General features: G+C 51.8%; 1 protein-coding gene across 1 annotated transcript in view; it reads left to right on the top strand.

Annotated features, from left to right (window-relative positions):
* LOC148442472 (solute carrier family 2, facilitated glucose transporter member 4-like) overlaps positions 1–21,898 on the top strand; it is a 261,582-nt gene that overhangs the window by 199,943 nt on the left and 39,741 nt on the right. The gene's annotated exons all lie outside the window — the stretch shown is intronic.

Genomic DNA, 21,898 nt, shown 5'->3' with positions numbered 1-21,898 from the left:
CCCCAGAGAGCTTCTGGCTCTGTCAGAGCCGGAAGTTCTCCACTGACATCACTAGTGATGTCAGTGGGGCCTCCCCCAAACGGTAGGCATTCCCATGGGAACTGATCCTAGCGCCTCCGTTTGGGCTGCCAACCCCCCGGCCCACCTTCCAAACGGGGCGAGCTGTCAATCAACATCGACAGCTCGCCCCCTTTGGAAAGAGACCCGCTACAACCGGCGCTGTCGGTCGTAGCGGGTCTCACGCATGTGCACGAAGGTGCCGACTCCCTCGTGCGCATGCGCACTGGACAAACATCAAGGCGGCCGAGCGGTTGTAGACCGTACGGCCGCCTCTGAATGAAGCCCTGAGCCCTTAGTCATGTGTCCGTGCTGGCAGCAGGAGAGCCGTCTGCGTGTCTGGAGACCGCGATGTCTGCTACATTTTAGAATTACTCAGAAGGCTGATGGCCGCCTGATCTGAGTTCCATGTTTCCGGTTTTGTGCGTGAGCGGCGGATGTGAGATAATGTCACTGGGCGTCTCTTAGCACTGGATGGCGAATGGCTCATTAGCATACGTCTCCCCCTAGGCTTGCTACGTCTCCTCCTAGGCTTGTTACGTCTGATCCTAGGCTTGTTACGTCTCCTTCTAGGCTTGTTACGTCTCCTCCTAGGCTTGTTACATCTCCTCCTAGGCTTGTTACGTCTGATCCTAGGCTTGTGACGTCTCCTCCTAGGCTTGTTACGTCTCCTCCTAGGCTTGTTACGTCTCATCCTAGGCTTGTTACGTCACCTCCTAGGCTTGTTACGTCTCCTCCTAGGCTTGTTACATCTCCTCCTAGGCTTGTTACGTCTGATCCTAGGCTTGTGACGTCTCCTCCTAGGCTTGTTACGTCTCCTCCTAGGCTTGTTACGTCTCATCCTAGGCTTGTTACGTCACCTCCTAGGCTTGTTACGTCTCCTCCTAGGCTTGTTACATGTGATCTTAGGCTTGTTACGTCTCCCCCTATGCTTGTTACGTCTCCTCCTAGGCTTGTTACGTCTCCTCCTAGGCTTGTTACGTCTGATCCTAAGCTTGGTACGTCTCCTCCTAGGCTTGTTACGTCTCCTCCTAGGCTTGTTACATCTCCTCCTAGGCTTGTTACGTCTGATCCTAGGCTTGTGACGTCTCCTCCTAGGCTTGTTACGTCTCCTCCTAGGCTTGTTACGTCTCATCCTAGGCTTGTTACGTCACCTCCTAGGATTGTTACGTCTCCTCCTAGGCTTGTTACATGTGATCTTAGGCTTGTTACGTCTCCCCCTATGCTTGTTACGTCTCCTCCTAGGCTTGTTACGTCTCCTCCTAGGCTTGTTACGTCTGATCCTAAGCTTGGTACGTCTCCTCCTAGGCTTGTTACGTCTGATCCTAGGCTTGTGACGTCTCCTCCTAGGCTTGTTACGTCTCCTCCTAGGCTTGTTACGTCTCATCCTAGGCTTGTTACGTCACCTCCTAGGCTTGTTACGTCTCCTCCTAGGCTTGTTACATGTGATCTTAGGCTTGTTACGTCTCCCCCTATGCTTGTTACGTCTCCTCCTAGGCTTGTTACGTCTCCTCCTAGGCTTGATACGTCTGATCCTAGGCTTGTTACGTCTCCTCCTAGGCTTGTTATGTCACCTCCTAGGCTTGTTACGTCTCCTCCTAGGCTTGGTACATTTGATCCTAGGCTTGGTACGTCTCCTCCTAGGCTTGTTACGTCTCCCCCTAGGCTTGTTACGTCTGATCCAGGGATTGGTATGTCTCCTCCTAGGCTTGTTACGTATGATCCTAGGCTTGGTACGTCTCCTCCTAGGCTTGTTACGTCTCCCCCTAGGCTTGTTACGTCTGATCCTAGGCTTGTTACGTCTCCCCCTAGGCTTGTTACGTCTCCCCCTATGCTTGTTACATCTCCTCCTAGGCTTGTTAGGTCTGATCTAGGCTTGTTACATCTCCTCCTAGGCTTGTTACATCTCCTCCCCGGCTTGTTACATCACCTCCTAGGCTTGTTACGTCTCCTCCTAGGATTGTTACGTCTCCTCCTAGGCTTGTTACGTCTGATCCTAAGCTTGGTATGTCTCCTCCTAAGCTTGTTGCGTCTCCTCCTAGGCTTGTTACGTCACCTACTAGGCTTGTTACGTCTCCTCCTAGGCTTGTTACGTCACCTCCTCGGCTTGTTACGTCTCATCCTAGGCTTGATACGTCTCCTCCTAGGCTTGTTACGTCTCCTCCTAGGCTTGTTACGTCTGATCCTAGGCTAGTTACGTCTCCTCCTAGGCTTGTTACGTCTCCTCCTATGCTTGTTACATCTCATCCTAGGCTTGATACGTCTCCTCCTAGGCTTGTTACGTCTCCTCCTAGGCTTGTTACGTCTGATCCTAGGCTAGTTACGTCTCCTCCTAGGCTTCTTACGTCTCCTCCTAGGCTTGTTACGTCTCCCCCTTGGCATGTTACGTCTCCCCCTAGGCTTGTTACGTCTGATCCTAGGCTTGTTACGTCTCCCCATAGGCTTGTTACATCTCCCCCTTGGCATGTTACGTCTCCTCCTAGGCTTGTTACGTCTCCTCTTAGGCTTAGGCTGGAAAGAGACCCGCTACGACCGGCGCTGTCGGTCATAGCGGGTCTCACGCATGCGCACGAAGGAGCCGGCTCCCTGTGCGCATGCGCACTGGACAAACATCAAGGCGGCCGAGCGGTCGTAGACCGTACGGCCGCCTCTGAATGAAGCCCTGAGTCCTTAGTCATGTGTCCGTGCTGGCAGCAGGAGAGCCGTCTACGTGTCTGGAGACCGCGATGTCTGCTGCATTTTAGACTTACTCAGAAGGCTGATGGCCGCCTGATCTGAGTTCCATGTTTCCGGTTTTGTGCGTGAGCGGCGGATGTGAGATGATGTCACTGGGCGTCTCTTAGCACTGGATGGCGAATGGCTCATTAGCATACGTCTCCTCCCAGGCTTGCTACGTCTCCTCCTAGGCTTGTTACGTCTGATCCTAGGCTTGTTACGTCTCCTCTTAGGCTTGTTACGTCTCCTCCTAGGCTTGGTATGTCTCCTCCTAGGCTTGTTACGTCACCTCCTAGGCCTGTTACGTCTCCTCCTAGGCTTGTTACGTCTCCTCCTAGGCTTGTTACGTCTGCTCCTAGGCTAGTTACGTCTCCTCCTAGGCTTGTTATGTCTCCTCCTAGGATTGTTATGTCACCTCCTAGGCTTGTTACGTCTCCTCCTAGGCTTCTTACGTCTGATCCTAGGCTTGTTACGTCTCCCCCTAGGCTTGTTACGTCTCCTCGTAGGCTTGTTACGTCTCCCCCTAGGCTTGTTACGTCTCCTCGTAGGCTTGTTACGTCTCCTCCTAGGCTTGTTAAGTCTCCTCCTAGGCTTGTTACTTCTCCCCCTAGGCTTGTTACGTCCCCTCCAAGGCTTGTTACGTCTCCTCCTAGGCTTGTTACGTCTCCTCCTAGGCTTGTTACGTCACCTCCTAGGCTTGTTACGTCTCCCCCTAGGCTTGTTACGTCTCTTGCTAGGCTTGTTACGTCACCTCCTAGGCTTGTTACGTCTCCTTCTAGGCTTGGTACGTCTCCTCCTAGACTTGTTACGTCTCCTCCTAGGCTTGTTACGTCTGATCCTAGGTTTGTTACGTCTCCTCCTAGGATTGGTACGTCTCTTCCTAGGCTTGGTAGGTCTTCTCCTAGGCATGTTACGTCTCCTCCTAGGCTTGTTACGTCACCTCCTAGGCTTGTTACGTCTCTTCCTAGGCTTGTTACTTCTGATCATAGGCTTGTTACATCTCCTCCTAGGCTTCTTACGTCTTCTCTTAGGCTTGTTATGTCACCTCCTAGGCTTGTTACGTCTTCCTCTAGGCTTGTTACGTCTCCTCCTAGGCTTGTTACGTCACCTCCTAGGCTCGTTACGTCCCCTCCTAGGCTTGGTACATCTCCTCCTAGGCTTGTTATTTCACCTCCTAGGCTTGTTACGTCTCCCCCTAGGCTTGTTACGTCTCCCCATAGGCTTGGAACGTCCCCTCCTAGGCTTGTTACGTCTCCTCCTAGGCTTGTTACGTCTCCTCCTAGGCTTGTTACCTCTCCTCCTAGGCTTGTTACATCACCTTCTAGGCTTGTTGCGTCTCCTCCTAGGCTTGTTACATCACCTCCTAGGCTTGTTACGTCTCCTCCTAGGCTTGTTACGTACCCTCCTAGGCTTGGTACGTCTCCTCCTAGGCTTGTTACGTCTCCTCCTAGGCTTGTTACGTCGCCTCCTGGGCTTGTTACATCTCCTCCTAGGCTTGTTACCTCACCTCCTAGGCTTGTTACGTCTCCCCTCCTAGGCTTGTTACGTCTCCCCTCCTAGGCTTGTTACGTCTCCTCCTAGGCTTGTTACGTCTCCTCCTGGGCTTGTTACGTCTCCCCTTAGGCTTGTTACGTCTCCTCCTAGGCTTGTTACGTCCCCTCCTAGGCTTGTTACGTCTCCTCCTAGGCTTGTTACATCACCTCCTAGGCTTGTTACGTCTCTTCCTAGGCTTGTTACGTCTCCCCTTAGGCTTGTTACGTCTCCTCGTAGGTTTGTTACGTCTCCTTCTAGGCTTGTTAGGTCTCCTCGTAGGTTTGTTAAGTCTCCCCATAGGCTTGTTACGTCTCCTCCTAGGCTTGCTACATCTCCTCCTAGGCTTGTTACGTCTGATCCTAGGCTTGTTACGTCTCCTCCTAGGCTTGTTACGTCTCCCCCTAGGCTTGCTACATCTTCCCCTAGGCTTGCTACGTCTACCGCTAGGCTTGTTACGTCATCTCCTAGGCTTGTTACGTCGCCTCCTGGGCTTGTTACATCTCCTCCTAGGCTTGTTACCTCACCTCCTAGGCTTGTTACGTCTCCCCTCCTAGGCTTGTTACGTCTCCCCTCCTAGGCTTGTTACGTCTCCTCCTAGGCTTGTTACGTCACCTCCTAGGCTTGTTACGTCTCCTCCTAGGCTTGTTACGTCTCCTCCTGGGCTTGTTACGTCTCCCCATAGGCTTGTTACGTCTCCTCCTAGGCTTGTTACGTCCCCTCCTAGGCTTGTTACGTCTCCTCCTAGGCTTGTTACATCACCTCCTAGGCTTGTTACGTCTGATCCTAGGCTTGTTACGTCTCCCCTTAGGCTTGTTACGTCTCCTCGTAGGTTTGTTACGTCTCCCCCTAGGCTTGTTAGGTCTCCTCGTAGGTTTGTTAAGTCTCCCCATAGGCTTGTTACGTCTCCTCCTAGGCTTGCTACATCTCCTCCTAGGCTTGTTACGTCTGATCCTAGGCTTGTTACGTCTCCTCCTAGGCTTGTTACGTCTCCTCCTAGGCTTGTTACGTCACCTACTAGGCTTGTTACGTCTCCCCCTAGGCTTGCTACATCTTCCCCTAGGCTTGCTACGTCTACCGCTAGGCTTGTTTCGTCATCTCCTAGGCTTGTTACATCTCCTCCTAGGCTTGTTACGTCTCCTCCTAGGCTTGTTACGTCCCCTCCTAGGCTTGGTACGTCTCCTCCTAGACTTGTTACGTCTCCTCCTAGGCTTGTTACGTCTGATCCTAGGTTTGTTACGTCTCCTCCTAGGCTTGTTACGTCCCCTCCTAGGCTTGTTCCGTCTCCTCCTAGGCTTGTTTGGTCTCCTCCTAGGCTTGTTACGTCCCCTCCTAGGCTTGTTACGTCCCCTCCTAGGCTTGTTACGTCTCCCCCTAGGCTTGTTACGTCACCTCCTAGGCTTGTTACGTCTCCCCCTAGGCTTGTTACGTCTCCTCCTAGGCTTGATACGTCTGCTCCTAGGCTTGTTACATCTCCTACTAGGCTTGGTACATCTTCTCCTTGGCTTGTTACGTCCCCTCCTAGGCTTTTTACGTCCCCTCCTAGGCTTGTTACATCTCCCCCTAGGCTTTTTATGTCACCTCCTAGGCTTGTTACCTCACCTCCTAGGCTTGTTATGTCTCCCCTCCTAGGCTTGTTACGTCTCCTCCTAGGCTTGTTACGTCTGATCCTAAGCTTGGTACTTCTCCTCCTAGGCTTGTTACGTCTCCTCCTAGGCTTGTTACGTCTCCTCCTAGGCTTGTTACGTCTGATCCTAGACTTGTTACGTCTCCTCCTAAGCTTGTTACATCACCTCCTAGGCTTGTTACGTCTCCTCCTAGGCTTGTTACATCACCTCCTTAGGCTTGTTACGTCTCCTCCTAGGCTTGTTACGTCCCCTCCTAGGCTTGTTACGTCTCCTCCTAGGCTTGTTACGTCTCCTCCTAGGCTTGTTATGTCCCCTCCTAGGCTTGTTACGTCTCCTCCTAGGCTTGTTACATCACCTCCTAGGCTTGTTACGTCTCCTCCTAGGCTTGTTACGTCACCTCCTAGGCTTGTTACGTCTCCTCCTAGGCTTGTTACGTCTCTTCCTAGTCTTGTTACGTCTCCTCCTTGGCTTGTTACGTCACCTCCTAGGCTTGTTACGTCTCCTTCTAGGCTTGTTACGTCTGATCCTAGGCTTGTTACGTCTCCTCCTAGGCTTGTTACGTCTCCTCCTATGCTTGTTACGTCTCCTCCTAAGCTTGTTACGTCTCCTCCTAGGCTTGTTACATATCCTCCTTGGCTTGTTACGTCACCTCCTAGGCTTGTTACGTCTCCTCCTAGGCTTGTTACGTCTGATCCTAGGCTTGTTACGTCTCCCCTTAGGCTTGTTACGTCTCCTCGTAGGATTGTTACGTCTCCCCCTAGGCTTGTTAGGTCTCCTCGTAGGTTTGTTAAGTCTCCCCATAGGCTTGTTACGTCTCCTCCTAGGCTTGCTACATCTCCTCCTAGGCTTGTTCCGTCTGATCCTAGGCTTGTTACGTCTCCTCCTAGGCTTGTTACGTCTCCTCCTAGGCTTGTTACGTCACCTCCTAGGCTTGTTACGTCTCCCCCTAGGCTTGCTACATCTTCCCCTAGGCTTGCTACGTCTACCGCTAGGCTTGTTACGTCATCTCCTAGGCTTGTTACATCTCCTCCTAGGCTTGTTACGTCTCCTCCTAGGCTTGTTACGTCCCCTCCTAGGCTTGGTACGTCTCCTCCTAGACTTGTTACGTCTCCTCCTAGGCTTGTTACGTCTGATCCTAGGTTTGTTACGTCTCCTCCTAGGCTTGTTACGTCCCCTCCTAGGCTTGTTCCGTCTCCTCCTAGGCTTGTTTGGTCTCCTCCTAGGCTTGTTACGTCCCCTCCTAGGCTTGTTACGTCTCCCCCTAGGCTTGTTACGTCACCTCCTAGGCTTGTTACGTCTCCCCCTAGGCTTGTTACGTCTCCTCCTAGGCTTGATACGTCTGCTCCTAGGCTTGTTACATCTCCTACTAGGCTTGGTACATCTCCTCCTTGGCTTGTTACGTCCCCTCCTAGGCTTTTTATGTCCCCTCCTAGGCTTGTTACATCTCCCCCTAGGCTTTTTATGTCACCTCCTAGGCTTGTTACCTCACCTCCTAGGCTTGTTATGTCTCCCCTCCTAGGCTTGTTATGTCTCCTCCTAGGCTTGTTACGTCTGATCCTAAGCTTGGTACTTCTCCTCCTAGGCTTGTTACGTCTCCTCCTAGGCTTGTTACGTCTCCTCCTAGGCTTGTTACGTCTGATCCTAGACTTGTTACGTCTCCTCCTAAGCTTGTTACATCACCTCCTAGGCTTGTTACGTCTCCTCCTAGGCTTGTTACATCACCTCCTTAGGCTTGTTACGTCTCCTCCTAGGCTTGTTACGTCCCCTCCTAGGCTTGTTACGTCTCCTCCTAGGCTTGTTACGTCTCCTCCTAGGCTTGTTATGTCCCCTCCTAGGCTTGTTACGTCTCCTCCTAGGCTTGTTACGTCACCTCCTAGGCTTGTTACGTCTCCTCCTAGGCTTGTTACGTCACCTCCTAGGCTAGTTACGTCTCCCCTCCTAGGCTTGTTACGTCTCCTCCTAGGCTTGTTACGTCTCTTCCTAGTCTTGTTACGTCTCCTCCTTGGCTTGTTACGTCACCTCCTAGGCTAGTTACGTCTCCTTCTAGGCTTGTTACGTCTGATCCTAGGCTTGTTACGTCTCCTCCTAGGCTTGTTACGTCTCCTCCTATGCTTGTTACGTCTCCTCCTAGGCTTGTTACGTCTCCTCCTAGGCTTGTTACATATCCTCCTTGGCTTGTTACGTCACCTCCTAGGCTTGTTACGTCTCCTCCTAGGCTTGTTACGTCTGATCCTAGGCTTGTTACGTCTCCCCTTAGGCTTGTTACGTCTCCTCGTAGGTTTGTTACGTCTCCCCCTAGGCTTGTTAGGTCTCCTCGTAGGTTTGTTAAGTCTCCCATAGGCTTATTACGTCTCCTCCTAGGCTTGCTACATCTCCTCCTAGGCTTGTTACGTCTGATCCTAGGCTTGTTACGTCTCCTCCTAGGCTTGTTACGTCTCCTCCTAGGCTTGTTACGTCACCTCCTAGGCTTGTTACGTCTCCCCCTAGGCTTGCTACATCTTCCCCTAGGCTTGCTACGTCTACCGCTAGGCTTGTTACGTCATCTCCTAGGCTTGTTACATCTCCTCCTAGGCTTGTTACGTCTCCTCCTAGGCTTGTTACGTCCCCTCCTAGGCTTGGTACGTCTCCTCCTAGACTTGTTACGTCTCCTCCTAGGCTTGTTACGTCTGATCCTAGGTTTGTTACGTCTCCTCCTAGGCTTGTTACGTCCCCTCCTAGGCTTGTTCCGTCTCCTCCTAGGCTTGTTTGGTCTCCTCCTAGGCTTGTTACGTCCCCTCCTAGGCTTGTTACGTCCCCTCCTAGGCTTGTTACGTCTCCCCCTAGGCTTGTTACGTCTCCTCCTAGGCTTGTTACGTCTCCCCCTAGGCTTGTTACGTCTCCTCCTAGGCTTGATACGTCTGCTCCTAGGCTTGTTACATCTCCTACTAGGCTTGGTACATCTCCTCCTTGGCTTGTTACGTCCCCTCCTAGGCTTTTTACGTCCCCTCCTAGGCTTGTTACATCTCCCCCTAGGCTTTTTATGTCACCTCCTAGGCTTGTTACCTCACCTCCTAGGCTTGTTATGTCTCCCCTCCTAGGCTTGTTATGTCTCCTCCTAGGCTTGTTACGTCTGATCCTAAGCTTGGTACTTCTCCTCCTAGGCTTGTTACGTCTCCTCCTAGGCTTGTTATGTCTCCTCCTAGGCTTGTTACGTCTGATCCTAGACTTGTTACGTCTCCTCCTAAGCTTGTTACATCACCTCCTAGGCTTGTTACGTCTCCTCCTAGGCTTGTTACATCACCTCCTTAGGCTTGTTACGTCTCCTCCTAGGCTTGTTACGTCCCCTCCTAGGCTTGTTACGTCTCCTCCTAGGCTTGTTACGTCTCCTCCTAGGCTTGTTATGTCCCCTCCTAGGCTTGTTACGTCTCCTGCTAGGCTTGTTACGTCACCTCCTAGGCTTGTTACGTCTCCTCCTAGGCTTGTTACGTCACCTCCTAGGCTAGTTACGTCTCCCCTCCTAGGCTTGTTACGTCTCCTCCTAGGCTTGTTACGTCTCTTCCTAGTCTTGTTACGTCTCCTCCTTGGCTTGTTACGTCACCTCCTAGGCTTGTTACGTCTCCTTCTAGGCTTGTTACGTCTGATCCTAGGCTTGTTACGTCTCCTCCTAGGCTTGTTACGTCTCCTCCTATGCTTGTTACGTCTCCTCCTAGGCTTGTTACGTCTCCTCCTAGGCTTGTTACATATCCTCCTTGGCTTGTTACGTCACCTCCTAGGCTTGTTACATCTCCTCCTAGGCTTGTTACGTCTGATCCTAGGCTTGTTACGTCTCCTCCTAGGCTTGTTACATCTCCTCCTAGGCTTGTTACGTCTCCTTCTAGGCTTGTTACGTCTGATCCTAGGCTTGTTACGTCTCCTCATAGGCTTGATACGTCTGATCCTAGGCTTGTTACGTCTCCTCCTAGGCTTGTTATGTCACCTCCTAGGCTTGTTACGTCTCCTCCTAGGCTTGGTACATTTGATCCTAGGCTTGGTACGTCTCCTCCTAGGCTTGTTACGTCTCCCCCTAGGCTTGTTACGTCTGATCCAGGGATTGGTATGTCTCCTCCTAGGCTTGTTACGTATGATCCTAGGCTTGGTACGTCTCCTCCTAGGCTTGTTACGTCTCCCCCTAGGCTTGTTACGTCTGATCCTAGGCTTGTTACGTCTCCCCCTAGGCTTGTTACGTCTCCCCCTATGCTTGTTACATCTCCTCCTAGGCTTGTTAGGTCTGATCCTAGGCTTGTTACATCTCCTCCTAGGCTTGTTACATCTCCTCCCCGGCTTGTTACATCACCTCCTAGGCTTGTTACGTCTCCTCCTAGGATTGTTACGTCTCCTCCTAGGCTTGTTACGTCTGATCCTAAGCTTGGTATGTCTCCTCCTAAGCTTGTTGCGTCTCCTCCTAGGCTTGTTACGTCACCTACTAGGCTTGTTACGTCTCCTCCTAGGCTTGTTACGTCACCTCCTCGGCTTGTTACGTCTCATCCTAGGCTTGATACGTCTCCTCCTAGGCTTGTTACGTCTCCTCCTAGGCTTGTTACGTCTGATCCTAGGCTAGTTACATCTCCTCCTAGGCTTGTTACGTCTCCTCCTATGCTTGTTACATCTCATCCTAGGCTTGATACGTCTCCTCCTAGGCTTGTTACGTCTCCTCCTAGGCTTGTTACGTCTGATCCTAGGCTAGTTACGTCTCCTCCTAGGCTTCTTACGTCTCCTCCTAGGCTTGTTACGTCTCCCCCTTGGCATGTTACGTCTCCCTCTAGGCTTGTTACGTCTGATCCTAGGCTTGTTACGTCTCCCCATAGGCTTGTTACATCTCCCCCTTGGCATGTTACGTCTCCTCCTAGGCTTGTTACGTCTCCTCTTAGGCTTAGGCTGGAAAGAGACCCGCTACGACCGGCGCTGTCGGTCATAGCGGGTCTCACGCATGCGCACGAAGGAGCCGGCTCCCTGTGCGCATGCGCACTGGACAAACATCAAGGCGGCCGAGCGGTCGTAGACCGTACGGCCGCCTCTGAATGAAGCCCTGAGTCCTTAGTCATGTGTCCGTGCTGGCAGCAGGAGAGCCGTCTACGTGTCTGGAGACCGCGATGTCTGCTGCATTTTAGACTTACTCAGAAGGCTGATGGCCGCCTGATCTGAGTTCCATGTTTCCGGTTTTGTGCGGGAGCGGCGGATGTGAGATGATGTCACTGGGCGTCTCTTAGCACTGGATGGCGAATGGCTCATTAGCATACGTCTCCTCCCAGGCTTGCTACGTCTCCTCCTAGGCTTGTTACGTCTGATCCTAGGCTCGTTACGTCTCCTCTTAGGCTTGTTACGTCTCCTCCTAGGCTTGGTATGTCTCCTCCTAGGCTTGTTACGTCACCTCCTAGGCCTGTTACGTCTCCTCCTAGGCTTGTTACGTCTCCTCCTAGGCTTGTTACGTCTGCTCCTAGGCTAGTTACGTCTCCTCCTAGGCTTGTTATGTCTCCTCCTAGGATTGTTATGTCACCTCCTAGGCTTGTTACGTCTCCTCCTAGGCTTCTTACGTCTGATCCTAGGCTTGTTACGTCTCCCCCTAGGCTTGTTACGTCTCCTCGTAGGCTTGTTACGTCTCCCCCTAGGCTTGTTACGTCTCCTCGTAGGCTTGTTACGTCTCCTCCTAGGCTTGTTACGTCTCCTCCTAGGCTTGTTACTTCTCCCCCTAGGCTTGTTACGTCCCCTCCAAGGCTTGTTACGTCACCTCCTAGGCTTGTTACGTCTCCTCCTAGGCTTGTTACGTCACCTCCTAGGCTAGTTACGTCTCCCCTCCTAGGCTTGTTACGTCTCCTCCTAGGCTTGTTACGTCTCTTCCTAGTCTTGTTACGTCTCCTCCTTGGCTTGTTACGTCACCTCCTAGGCTTGTTACGTCTCCTTCTAGGCTTGTTACGTCTGATCCTATGCTTGTTACGTCTCCTCCTAGGCTTGTTACGTCTCCTCCTATGCTTGTTACGTCTCCTCCTAGGCTTGTTACGTCTCCTCCTAGGCTTGTTACATATCCTCCTTGGCTTGTTACGTCACCTCCTAGGCTTGTTACGTCTCCTCCTAGGCTTGTTACGTCTGATCCTAGGCTTGTTACGTCTCCCCTTAGGCTTGTTACGTCTCCTCGTAGGTTTGTTACATCTCCTCCTAGGCTTGTTAGGTCTCCTCGTAGGTTTGTTAAGTCTCCCATAGGCTTGTTACGTCTCCTCCTAGGCTTGCTACATCTCTTCCTAGGCTTGTTACGTCTGATCCTAGGCTTGTTACGTCTCCTCCTAGGCTTGTTACGTCTCCTCCTAGGCTTGTTACGTCACCTCCTAGGCTTGTTACGTCTCCCCCTAGGCTTGCTACATCTTCCCCTAGGCTTGCTACGTCTACCGCTAGGCTTGTTACGTCATCTCCTAGGCTTGTTACATCTCCTCCTAGGCTTGTTACGTCTCCTCCTAGGCTTGTTACGTCCCCTCCTAGGCTTGGTACGTCTCCTCCTAGACTTGTTACGTCTCTTCCTAGGCTTGTTACGTCTGATCCTAGGTTTGTTACGTCTCCTCCTAGGCTTGTTACGTCCCCTCCTAGGCTTGTTCCGTCTCCTCCTAGGCTTGTTTGGTCTCCTCCTAGGCTTGTTACGTCCCCTCCTAGGCTTGTTACGTCCCCTCCTAGGCTTGTTACGTCTCCCCCTAGGCTTGTTACGTCTCCTCCTAGGCTTGTTACGTCTCCCCCTAGGCTTGTTACGTCTCCTCCTAGGCTTGATACGTCTGCTCCTAGGCTTGGTACATCTCCTACTAGGCTTGGTACATCTCCTCCTTGGCTTGTTACGTCCCCTCCTAGGCTTTTTACGTCCCCTCCTAGGCTTGTTACATCTCCCCCTAGGCTTTTTATGTCACCTCCTAGGCTTGTTACCTCACCTCCTAGGCTTGTTATGTCTCCCCTCCTAGGCTTGTTATGTCTCCTCCTAGGCTTGTTACGTCTGATCCTAAGCTTGGTACTTCTCCTCCTAGGCTTGTTACGTCTCCTCCTAGGCTTGTTACGTCTCCTCCTAGGCTTGTTACGTCTGATCCTAGACTTGTTACGTCTCCTCCTAAGCTTGTTACATCACCTCCTAGGCTTGTTACGTCTCCTCCTAGGCTTGTTACATCACCTCCTTAGGCTTGTTACGTCTCCTCCTAGGCTTGTTACGTCCCCTCCTAGGCTTGTTACGTCTCCTCCTAGGCTTGTTACGTCTCCTCCTAGGCTTGTTATGTCCCCTCCTAGGCTTGTTACGTCTCCTCCTAGGCTTGTTACGTCACCTCCTAGGCTTGTTACGTCTCCTCCTAGGCTTGTTACGTCACCTCCTAGGCTAGTTACGTCTCCCCTCCTAGGCTTGTTACGTCTCCTCCTAGGCTTGTTACGTCTCTTCCTAGTCTTGTTACGTCTCCTCCTTGGCTTGTTACGTCACCTCCTAGGCTTGTTACGTCTCCTTCTAGGCTTGTTACGTCTGATCCTAGGCTTGTTACGTCTCCTCCTAGGCTTGTTACGTCTCCTCCTATGCTTGTTACGTCTCCTCCTAGGCTTGTTACGTCTCCTCCTAGGCTTGTTACATATCCTCCTTGGCTTGTTACGTCACCTCCTAGGCTTGTTACGTCTCCTCCTAGGCTTGTTACGTCTGATCCTAGGCTTGTTACGTCTCCTCCTAGGCTTGTTACATCTCCTCCTAGGCTTGTTACGTCTCCTTCTAGGCTTGTTACATCTGATCCTAGGCTTGTTACGTCTCCTCATAGGCTTGATACGTCTGATCCTAGGCTTGTTACGTCTCCTCCTAGGCTTGTTATGTCACCTCCTAGGCTTGTTACGTCTCCTCCTAGGCTTGGTACATTTGATCCTAGGCTTGGTACGTCTCCTCCTAGGCTTGTTACGTCTCCCCCTAGGCTTGTTAAGTCTGATCCAGGGATTGGTATGTCTCCTCCTAGGCTTGTTACGTATGATCCTAGGCTTGGTACGTCTCCTCCTAGGCTTGTTACGTCTCCCCCTAGGCTTGTTACGTCTGATCCTAGGCTTGTTACGTCTCACCCTAGGCTTGTTACGTCTCCCCCTATGCTTGTTACATCTCCTCCTAGGCTTGTTAGGTCTGATCCTAGGCTTGTTACATCTCCTCCTAGGCTTGTTACATCTCCCCGGCTTGTTACATCACCTCCTAGGCTTGTTACGTCTCCTCCTAGGATTGTTACGTCTCCTCCTAGGCTTGTTACGTCTGATCCTAAGCTTGGTATGTCTCCTCCTAAGCTTGTTGCGTCTCCTCCTAGGCTTGTTACGTCACCTACTAGGCTTGTTACGTCTCCTCCTAGGCTTGTTACGTCACCTCCTCGGCTTGTTACGTCTCATCCTAGGCTTGATACGTCTCCTCCTAGGCTTGTTACGTCTCCTCCTAGGCTTGTTACGTCTGATCCTAGGCTAGTTACGTCTCCTCCTAGGCTTGTTACGTCTCCTCCTATGCTTGTTACATCTCATCCTAGGCTTGATACGTCTCCTCCTAGGCTTGTTACGTCTCCTCCTAGGCTTGTTACGTCTGATCCTAGGCTAGTTACGTCTCCTCCTAGGCTTCTTACGTCTCCTCCTAGGCTTGTTACGTCTCCCCCTTGGCATGTTACGTCTCCCTCTAGGCTTGTTACGTCTGATCCTAGGCTTGTTACGTCTCCCCATAGGCTTGTTACATCTCCCCCTTGGCATGTTACGTCTCCTCCTAGGCTTGTTACGTCTCCTCTTAGGCTTAGGCTGGAAAGAGACCCGCTACGACCGGCGCTGTCGGTCATAGCGGGTCTCACGCATGCGCACGAAGGAGCCGGCTCCCTGTGCGCATGCGCACTGGACAAACATCAAGGCGGCCGAGCGGTCGTAGACCGTACGGCCGCCTCTGAATGAAGCCCTGAGTCCTTAGTCATGTGTCCGTGCTGGCAGCAGGAGAGCCGTCTACGTGTCTGGAGACCGCGATGTCTGCTGCATTTTAGACTTACTCAGAAGGCTGATGGCCGCCTGATCTGAGTTCCATGTTTCCGGTTTTGTGCGTGAGCGGCGGATGTGAGATGATGTCACTGGGCGTCTCTTAGCACTGGATGGCGAATGGCTCATTAGCATACGTCTCCTCCCAGGCTTGCTACGTCTCCTCCTAGGCTTGTTACGTCTGATCCTAGGCTTGTTACGTCTCCTCTTAGGCTTGTTACGTCTCCTCCTAGGCTTGGTATGTCTCCTCCTAGGCTTGTTACGTCACCTCCTAGGCCTGTTACGTCTCCTCCTAGGCTTGTTACATCTCCTCCTAAGCTTGTTACGTCTGCTCCTAGGCTAGTTACGTCTCCTCCTAGGCTTGTTATGTCTCCTCCTAGGATTGTTATGTCACCTCCTAGGCTTGTTACGTCTCCTCCTAGGCTTCTTACGTCTGATCCTAGGCTTGTTACGTCTCCCCCTAGGCTTGTTACGTCTCCTCGTAGGCTTGTTACGTCTCCCCCTAGGCTTGTTACGTCTCCTCGTAGGCTTGTTACGTCTCCTCCTAGGCTTGTTACGTCTCCTCCTAGGCTTGTTACTTCTCCCCCTAGGCTTGTTACGTCCCCTCCAAGGCTTGTTACGTCTCCTCCTAGGCTTGTTACGTCTCCTCCTAGGCTTGTTACGTCTCCCCCTAGGCTTGTTACGTCTCTTGCTAGGCTTGTTACGTCACCTCCTAGGCTTGTTACGTCTCCTTCTAGGCTTGGTACGTCTCCTCCTAGACTTGTTACGTCTCCTCCTAGGCTTGTTACGTCTGATCCTAGGTTTGTTACGTCTCCTCCTAGGATTGGTACGTCTCTTCCTAGGCTTGGTAGGTCTTCTCCTAGGCATGTTACGTCTCCTCCTAGGCTTGTTACGTCACCTCCTAGGCTTGTTACGTCTCTTCCTAGGCTTGTTACTTCTGATCATAGGCTTGTTACATCTCCTCCTAGGCTTCTTACGTCTTCTCCTAGGCTTGGTATGTCTCCTCCTAGGCTTTTTATGTCTCCTCCTAGGCTTGTTACGTCCCCTCCTAGGCTTGTTACGTCCACTCCTAGGCTTGTTCCGTCTTCTCCTAGGCTTGTTTGGTCTCCTCCTAGGCTTGTTACGTCTTCTCCTAGGCTTGTTACGTCCCCTCCTAGGCTTGTTACGTCTCCCTCTAGGCTTGTTATGTCACCTCCTAGGCTTGTTACGTCTCTCCCTAGGCTTGTTACGTCTCCTCCTAGGCTTGTTACGTCTGCTCCTAGGCTTGTTACATCTCCTCCTAGGCTTGGTACATCTCCTCCTAGGCTTGTTACGTCCCCTCCTAGGCTTGTTACGTCCCTTCCTAGGCTTGTTACATCACCCCCTAGGCTTGTTATGTCACCTCCTAGGCTTGTTACGTCTTCCTCTAGGCTTGTTACGTCTCCTCCTAGGCTTGTTACGTCACCTCCTAGGCTCGTTACGTCCCCTCCTAGGCTTGGTACATCTCCTCCTAGGCTTGTTATTTCACCTCCTAGGCTTGTTACGTCTCCCCCTAGGCTTGTTACGTCTCCCCATAGGCTTGGAACGTCCCCTCCTAGGCTTGTTACGTCTCCTCCTAGGCTTGTTACGTCTCCTCCTAGGCTTGTTACCTCTCCTCCTAGGCTTGTTACATCACCTTCTAGGCTTGTTGCGTCTCCTCCTAGGCTTGTTACATCACCTCCTAGGCTTGTTACGTCTCCTCCTAGGCTTGTTACGTACCCTCCTAGGCTTGGTACGTCTCCTCCTAGGCTTGTTACGTCTCCTCCTTGGCTTGTTACGTCGCCTCCTGGGCTTGTTACATCTCCTCCTAGGCTTGTTACCTCACCTCCTAGGCTTGTTACGTCTCCCCTCCTAGGCTTGTTACGTCTCCCCTCCTAGGCTTGTTACGTCTCCTCCTAGGCTTGTTACGTCACCTCCTAGGCTTGTTACGTCTCCTCCTAGGCTTGTTACGTCTCCTCCTGGGCTTGTTACGTCTCCCCCTAGGCTTGTTACGTCTCCTCCTAGGCTTGTTACGTCCCCTCCTAGGCTTGTTACGTCTCCTCCTAGGCTTGTTACATCACCTCCTACGCTTGTTACGTCTGATCCTAGGCTTGTTACGTCTCCCCTTAGGCTTGTTACGTCTCCTCGTAGGTTTGTTACGTCTCCCCCTAGGCTTGTTACGTCTCCTCCTTGGCTTGTTACGTCACCTCCTAGGCTTGTTACGTCTCCTCCTAGGCTTGTTACGTCCCCTCCTAGGCTTGTTACGTCTCCTCCTAGGCTTGTTACATCACCTCCTACGCTTGTTACGTCTGATCCTAGGCTAGTTACGTCTCCCCTCCTAGGCTTGTTACGTCTCCTCCTAGGCTTGTTACGTCTCTTCCTAGTCTTGTTACGTCTCCTCCTTGGCTTGTTACGTCACCTCCTAGGCTTGTTACGTCTCCTTCTAGGCTTGTTACGTCTGATCCTAGGCTTGTTACGTCTCCTCCTAGGCTTGTTACGTCTCCTCCTATGCTTGTTACGTCTCCTCCTAGGCTTGTTACGTCTCCTCCTAGGCTTGTTACATATCCTCCTTGGCTTGTTACGTCACCTCCTAGGCTTGTTACGTCTCCTCCTAGGCTTGTTACGTCTGATCCTAGGCTTGTTACGTCTCCCCTTAGGCTTGTTACGTCTCCTCGTAGGTTTGTTACGTCTCCCCCTAGGCTTGTTAGGTCTCCTCGTAGGTTTGTTAAGTCTCCCCATAGGCTTGTTACGTCTCCTCCTAGGCTTGCTACATCTCCTCCTAGGCTTGTTACGTCTGATCCTAGGCTTGTTACGTCTCCTCCTAGGCGTGTTACGTCTCCTCCTAGGCTTGTTACGTCACCTCCTAGGCTTGTTACGTCTCCCCCTAGGCTTGCTACATCTTCGCCTAGGCTTGCTACGTCTACCGCTAGGCTTGTTACGTCATCTCCTAGGCTTGTTACATCTCCTCCTAGGCTTGTTACGTCTCCTCCTAGGCTTGTTACGTCCCCTCCTAGGCTTGGTACGTCTCCTCCTAGACTTGTTACGTCTCCTCCTAGGCTTGTTACGTCTGATCCTAGGTTTGTTACATCTCCTCCTAGGCTTGTTACGTCCCCTCCTAGGCTTGTTCCGTCTCCTCCTAGGCTTGTTTGGTCTCCTCCTAGGCTTGTTACGTCCCCTCCTAGGCTTGTTACGTCCCCTCCTAGGCTTGTTACGTCTCCCCCTAGGCTTGTTACGTCACCTCCTAGGCTTGTTACGTCTCCCCCTAGGCTTGTTACGTCTCCTCCTAGGCTTGATACGTCTGCTCCTAGGCTTGTTACATCTCCTACTAGGCTTGGTACATCTCCTCCTTGGCTTGTTACGTCCCCTCCTAGGCTTTTTACGTCCCCTCCTAGGCTTGTTACATCTCCCCCTAGGCTTTTTACGTCACCTCCTAGGCTTGTTACCTCACCTCCTAGGCTTGTTATGTCTCCCCTCCTAGGCTTGTTATGTCTCCTCCTAGGCTTGTTACGTCTGATCCTAAGCTTGGTACTTCTCCTCCTAGGCTTGTTACGTCTCCTCCTAGGCTTGTTACGTCTCCTCCTAGGCTTGTTACGTCTGATCCTAGACTTGTTACGTCTCCTCCTAAGCTTGTTACATCACCTCCTAGGCTTGTTACGTCTCCTCCTAGGCTTGTTACATCACCTCCTTAGGCTTGTTACGTCTCCTCCTAGGCTTGTTACGTCCCCTCCTAGGCTTGTTACGTCTCCTCCTAGGCTTGTTACGTCTCCTCCTAGGCTTGTTACGTCCCCTCCTAGGCTTGTTACGTCTCCTCCTAGGCTTGTTACGTCACCTCCTAGGCTTGTTACGTCTCCTCCTAGGCTTGTTACGTCACCTCCTAGGCTAGTTACGTCTCCCCTCCTAGGCTTGTTACGTCTCCTCCTAGGTTTGTTACGTCTCTTCCTAGTCTTGTTACGTCTCCTCCTTGGCTTGTTACGTCACCTCCTAGGCTTGTTACGTCTCCTTCTAGGCTTGTTACGTCTGATCCTAGGCTTGTTACGTCTCCTCCTAGGCTTGTTACGTCTCCTCCTATGCTTGTTACGTCTCCTCCTAGGCTTGTTACATATCCTCCTTGGCTTATTTACGTCACCTCCTAGGCTTGTTACGTCTCCTCCTAGGCTTGTTACGTCTGATCCTAGGCTTGTTACGTCTCCCCTTAGGCTTGTTACGTCTCCTCGTAGGTTTGTTACGTCTCCCCCTAGGCTTGTTAGGTCTCCTCGTAGGTTTGTTAAGTCTCCCATAGGCTTGTTACGTCTCCTCCTTGGCTTGCTACATCTCCTCCTAGGCTTGTTACGTCTGATCCTAGGCTTGTTACGTCTCCTCCTAGGCTTGTTATGTCTCCTCCTAGGCTTGTTACGTCACCTCCTAGGCTTGTTACGTCTCCCCCTAGGCTTGCTACATCTTCCCCTAGGCTTGCTACGTCTACCGCTAGGCTTGTTACGTCATCTCCTAGGCTTGTTACATCTCCTCCTAGGCTTGTTACGTCTCCTCCTAGGCTTGTTACGTCCCCTCCTAGGCTTGGTACGTCTCCTCCTAGACTTGTTATGTCTCCTCCTAGGCTTGTTACGTCTGATCCTAGGTTTGTTACGTCTCCTCCTAGGCTTGTTACGTCCCCTCCTAGGCTTGTTCCGTCTCCTCCTAGGCTTGTTTGGTCTCCTCCTAGGCTTGTTACGTCCCCTCCTAGGCTTGTTACGTCCCCTCCTAGGCTTGTTACGTCTCCCCCTAGGCTTGGTACGTCTCCTCCTAGGCTTGTTACGTCTCCCCCTAGGCTTGTTACGTCTCCTCCTAGGCTTGATACGTCTGCTCCTAGGCTTGTTACATCTCCTACTAGGCTTGGTACATCTCCTCCTTGGCTTGTTACGTCCCCTCCTAGGCTTTTTACGTCTCTTCCTAGTCTTGTTACGTCTCCTCCTTGGCTTGTTACGTCACCTCCTAGGCTTGTTACGTCTCCTTCTAGGCTTGTTACGTCTGATCCTAGGCTTGTTACGTCTCCTCCTAGGCTTGTTACGTCTCCTCCTATGCTTGTTACGTCTCCTCCTAGGCTTGTTACGTCTCCTCCTAGGCTTGTTACATATCCTCCTTGGCTTATTTACGTCACCTCCTAGGCTTGTTACGTCTCCTCCTAGGCTTGTTACGTCTGATTCTAGGCTTGTTACGTCTCCCCTTAGGCTTGTTACGTCTCCTCGTAGGTTTGTTACGTCTCCCCCTAGGCTTGTTAGGTCTCCTCGTAGGTTTGTTAAGTCTCCCATAGGCTTGTTACGTCTCCTCCTTGGCTTGCTACATCTCCTCCTAGGCTTGTTACGTCTGATCCTAGGCTTGTTACGTCTCCTCCTAGGCTTGTTATGTCTCCTCCTAGGCTTGTTACGTCACCTCCTAGGCTTGTTACGTCTCCCCCTAGGCTTGCTACATCTTCCCCTAGGCTTGCTACGTCTACCGCTAGGCTTGTTACGTCATCTCCTAGGCTTGTTACATCTCCTCCTAGGCTTGTTACGTCTCCTCCTAGGCTTGTTACGTCCCCTCCTAGGCTTGGTACGTCTCCTCCTAGACTTGTTATGTCTCCTCCTAGGCTTGTTACGTCTGATCCTAGGTTTGTTACGTCTCCTCCTAGGCTTGTTACGTCCCCTCCTAGGCTTGTTCCGTCTCCTCCTAGGCTTGTTTGGTCTCCTCCTAGGCTTGTTACGTCCCCTCCTAGGCTTGTTACGTCCCCTCCTAGGCTTGTTACGTCTCCCCCTAGGCTTGGTACGTCTCCTCCTAGGCTTGTTACGTCTCCCCCTAGGCTTGTTACGTCTCCTCCTAGGCTTGATACGTCTGCTCCTAGGCTTGTTACATCTCCTACTAGGCTTGGTACATCTCCTCCTTGGCTTGTTACGTCCCCTCCTAGGCTTTTTACGTCCCCTCCTAGGCTTGTTACATCTCCCCCTTGGCTTTTTATGTCACCTCCTAGGCTTGTTACCTCACCTCCTAGGCTTGTTATGTCTCCCCTCCTAGGCTTGTTATGTCTCCTCCTAGGCTTGTTACGTCTGATCCTAAGCTTGGTACTTCTCCTCCTAGGCTTGTTACGTCTCCTCCTAGGCTTGTTACGTCTCCTCCTAGGCTTGTTACGTCTGATCCTAGACTTGTTACGTCTCCTCCTAAGCTTGTTACATCACCTCCTAGGCTTGTTACGTCTCCTCCTAGGCTTGTTACATCACCTCCTTAGGCTTGTTACGTCTCCTCCTAGGCTTGTTACGTCCCCTCCTAGGCTTGTTACGTCTCCTCCTAGGCTTGTTACGTCTCCTCCTAGGCTTGTTATGTCCCCTCCTAGGCTTGTTACGTCTCCTCCTAGGCTTGTTACGTCACCTCCTAGGCTTGTTACGTCTCCTCCTAGGCTTGTTACGTCACCTCCTAGGCTAGTTACGTCTCCCCTCCTAGGCTTGTTACGTCTCCTCCTAGGCTTGTTACGTCTCTTCCTAGTCTTGTTACGTCTCCTCCTTGGCTTGTTATGTCACCTCCTAGGCTTGTTACGTCTCCTTCTAGGCTTGTTACGTCTGATCCTAGGCTTGTTACGTCTCCTCCTAGGCTTGTTACGTCTCCTCCTATGCTTGTTACGTCTCCTCCTAGGCTTGTTACGTCTCCTCCTAGGCTTGTTACATATCCTCCTTGGCTTGTTACGTCACCTCCTAGGCTTGTTACGTCTCCTCCTAGGCTTGTTACGTCTGATCCTAGGCTTGTTACGTCTCCTCCTAGGCTTGTTACATCTCCTCCTAGGCTTGTTACGTCTCCTTCTAGGCTTGTTACGTCTGATCCTAGGCTTGTTACGTCTCCTCCTAGGCTTGTTACGTCTCCTCCTATGCTTGTTACGTCTCCTACTAGGCTTGTTACGTCTCCTCCTAGGCTTGTTACATATCCTCCTTGGCTTGTTACGTCACCTCCTAGGCTTGTTACGTCTCCTCCTAGGCTTGTTACGT

This window comes from Taudactylus pleione, unplaced genomic scaffold (assembly GCF_031769625.1).
Source record: "Taudactylus pleione unplaced genomic scaffold, aTauple2 ptg001496l, whole genome shotgun sequence".
NCBI lineage: Eukaryota > Metazoa > Chordata > Amphibia > Anura > Myobatrachidae > Taudactylus > Taudactylus pleione.
Note: the sequence above shows the minus strand (reverse complement) of the source record. Positions and strands in the feature narration are given on the sequence as shown.